We start from the raw sequence: 4,234 nt of genomic DNA, 5'->3' as shown, positions 1-4,234 counted from the left end.
GCTCTTCTACAGACATCACATTCATTCACGAACTGAGCAATCTCGCGCTTCATACGAGTCCACCAATACGACTGCTTGAGGTCCTGGTACATCTTTGTACTTCTAGGGTGAATAGAGAGGAGTGAATTGTGAGCCTGTTCATAATGACTTTACGAAGGTCACCTTTAGGCACAACAATGCGATCCTCGAAGAATAGAGTATCCTTATCATCAAGACGATAGCACTTGTACTTGGGCTGACGCTTGGCAATCCCAATCTTCACCTTCTTCACCATAGCATCAAGAAGTTGAGCCTCGCGAATCTGATCTTCTAGAGTAGGAGAGACTTGGAGGTTGGCAAGAAATCCTTGAGGAACAACTTGAAGATTGAGTTTGCGGAAAGCTTCACAAAGCTCTGGTTGGTAAGGCTTGATAATCAGACTATTGCAGTAAGCCTTCCTGCTCAATGCGTCAGCAATTACATTGGCCTTGCCTGGAGTATATTCAATACTCGGATTATACTCTTGGATCATCTCGACCCAACGAGTCTGCCTGAGGTTGAGGTTTGGCTGAGTGAAGATGTACTTGAGACTCGTGTGATCAGTGAAGATTTACACTTTTCTTCCCAATAAGAGATGTCTCCAAGTTAAAAGAGCATGGCCAACTACCGCCAACTCGAGGTCATGAGTGGGGTAGTTCTTTTCATTGGGCTTCAACTGGCGAGAGCTATAGGCCACAACTTTCTTCTCTTGCATCAACACTGCACCAAGACCTTGAAGGGAAGCATTACAGAAGACCTCAAACGGTTTGGATTCATTAGGAGGAGTCAGAACTGGAGCAGTGACTAACTTCTCTTTCAGGGTGTTGAAAGCGATGTCACATTCAGGCGACCAGACATACTACACATGCTTCTGGAGGAGGTTGGAAAGAGGCTTCGCGATCTTTGAGAAGTTCTCAACGAACCTTCGACAATAGCTTGCGAGCCCAAGGAAGCTGCGGAGTTGCTTCACATTCTGAGGTGGTTCCCAATTAACAATTGCAGACACCTTCTCAGGATTACAGCTATGCCCTTGGTGGAGATGATATGCCCAAGGTAGAGAACCTCATTGAGCCAAAACTCGCACTTTGGAAACTTGGCATAGAACTGATGTTCGCTGAGTTTATCCAGCACCAATCTCAAATGCTTGGCATGATCCTCCTTGTTCTTGGAGAAGACCAGAATGTCATCGAGGTAGACCAAGACGAAGTCATTTGTGTAGGCGTTGAAGATGAAGTTCATCATGCGAGAGAATGTTGGAGGAGCATTGACGAGGCTGAAAGACATGACAGTGTATTCATATGAACCATAGCTTGTTCTGAATGCTGTCTTGGGGATATCTTGTTCACGAATGCGAATCTGGTGATAGCCCATACAGAGCACTTGATCTTGGAGCATGATACGAAGTCTTGTTCTGAAAGCCTGGGTTGGGTGGGTGGGAAGATCCATTGCCAGCTTTGCTCTTCTGCTGATAAGGCTGACAGAACGGAGGAGGAGGAGGCGACCAATACTTTTGCTGCTTAGTTACCACTTGAGTTGAGGAAGAAGGAGTTGCATCCCTGAATCGCTTCTTGGAAGCATCGCACTTGAGTTGAGCAGTCTCTTGTTTCAGTGCCATGTTCTAAAACTCATCGTACTTCCGCGGCTCAAAAAGCACGAGAGCTAGTTGGAGATCTTCTCTGAGGCCACCTCTGAACTGATAAATCATGCTCTTCTCGTCAAGGACGTCTTGCTTAGCGAAACGAGCGAGCTTCTGGAACATGTTGTTATACTGGTAAACAGACAAGTTGCCTTGCTTCAGGTTACGGAATTCCTCACGCTTGCTCTCAACAACACTCTGAGGAATGTGGTGAGCTTTGAAGTCTTGACAGAATTCATCCCAGGTAATCACACAACCTCCTTTGGAATCTTTGTATTGCTGATACCATTCTGCAGCTTGGTCTTTGAGTTGGAATGAGGAAAACTTGACAAAGTCCTCAGGCCTGATGTTGTTGCACTCGAAATGCTTGCAGATATCCACAAGCCAATCACCAGCGTCTGTTGCCTTGACACAGTTGCTGAAGGTCTTTGGCTGGTTTGCGAGGAACTGGTTGAGTGTAGCAAACTGATTCTGATTGTTTCCATGGCCTTGATTCCCTTGGTTACGCTCTTGCAATATTTGCACGATCAGCTGCGTGTTTGCATTGGTAGCGGCCATCACAGCTTGCCATGCCTCCTGAGGTGGAGGTGGTGGTGGCGGTTCAAGATTCTGACGCGTTGGAGGAGCCATCCTGAAGAGGGTGACATCCGTTAGCATCTTGACAGACATATATTCAAGTTGAATCAAATGGATCGAAATTGCAACATATAGTCTTAACATTCGAACAAAATGAACGAATGCATTCCAATTGAAATGGTCACACTTCCATAAATTGAGAAGCCACTTAGATAGAGGTAGAAGAAGAATAAAACAATAAGGTACGGACAAGAACAAATACTTGGTGAGGATTACCCAATCACAAACCAAATATTTGTGGAACAAATACTAGAGCTACAAGAATTCCCACCTATGAAAGTCCCGAACCTTTCCGGTTATGCAATCAGGTGTTGGGGATACAGGGGAAGCATAATATCTCACCCAAAGCTAGCAAATCCTACATCCAGCTGTATCCATCCTTCAACACATAACCAAGAAACCTTCAGAAATCATTTACCTCAACCTTCGAAAAGCATCCGTTATACGAGTTATGGCGATACTCCCGAACTCCCGCCCCAGTACTGGGTGGCGTCGAGGTTATCTCACCAACAACTACATAAAAGAGATTTTCGATGTCAGCGAAACTCAGGTATTCCAGAACTACAACGATAAAATTGTGACGACAACACCTCGGAGCTCAACTCCCTGGGACACTGCCACAACCCCTAAATGTCAAGAGGCACCAAGAACAAAGTTCTCGTCACAAAACCATTAGAACGATTCCAAGATACCCGCGTGATCCTAAATTTTTTTTAGTGAAATTTGAGAAGAGAAGTGACAAAACTCTACGTTAGGATGACTCACCAGAGGGACGAAGGGACTGAGGAGTAAAAAGAATCCTACTCTCCGATATATATAATCCTAAATGACTCAAAACATATTTCTAGAATCAACAACGCCAGCGATTCGATCAAGCAGGGGGCTCCTAAAGTCGGGGAAGGCTCTGATTACCAGCTTGTAACACCCACAATGCGGCTATATCTCCCACGTGTCGAAGCATGACTTAGAGGCATAACCGCATTATAAGCAATGTCGCAAGCGAGGTAATCTTCGCAACAACACATGTAAATGAATAAGGAAAAGAGGTACATAGTTGGCTTACACTCGCCACGTCACACAATAGCATAAATATCATTACATTCATCCAGATACAATCAAGGTCCGACTATGGAACCCAAAATAAAGAACAACCCCAAATGCGACAAAGTCCCCGTTCGCCCCAACTGGGCACCACTACTGATCGTCTGGAAAGGACACGTAGTATCGTCCTGAGTCCTCATCAAACTCCCACTTGAGCTCAGTCGAATCACCTGGAGCGGTATCATCGGTCCCTGCATCTGGTTTTGGAAGTAATCTGTGAGTCACGGGGACTCAGCAATCTCACACCCTCACGATCAGACTATTTAAGCTTATAGGAACGGTAAAAGGTATGAGGTGGAGCTGCAGCAAGCGACTAACATATTTGGTGGCTAACATACGCAAATGAGAGCGAGAAGAGAAGGCAAAGGCACGGTCGAACAACTATGATCAAGAAGTGATCCTAGAACAACCAACGTTCAAGCATAACTCGAGACTGTGTTCTCTTCCCGGACTCCGCCGAAAAGAGACCATCACGGCCACACACTCTGTTGATTCATTTTAATTAAGTTAAGTTCAAGGTTTTATACAACCGGACATTAACAAATTCCCATCTGCCCATAACCATGGGCACGGCTTTCGAAAGTTCAAATCCCTGCAGGGGAGTCCCAACTTAGCCCATCACAAGCTCTCACGGCCAATGAAGGATATTCCTTCTCCCAAGACAATCCGATCAGACTCGGAATCCCGGTTACAAGACATCTCGACAATGGTAAAACTAAACCAGCAAAGCCACCCGAATGTGCCGACAAATCCTGATAGGAGCTGCACATATCTCGTTCTTAGGGCACATCGGATGAGCCAGACGTCGGGTAGGCCAGCCCAGAGTTACCCCTGGTAGCCCCG

The sequence above is a fragment of the Triticum dicoccoides genome, chromosome 7A (genome assembly GCF_002162155.2).
Source record: "Triticum dicoccoides isolate Atlit2015 ecotype Zavitan chromosome 7A, WEW_v2.0, whole genome shotgun sequence".
Taxonomy (NCBI): domain Eukaryota; kingdom Viridiplantae; phylum Streptophyta; class Magnoliopsida; order Poales; family Poaceae; genus Triticum; species Triticum dicoccoides.
Note: the sequence above shows the minus strand (reverse complement) of the source record.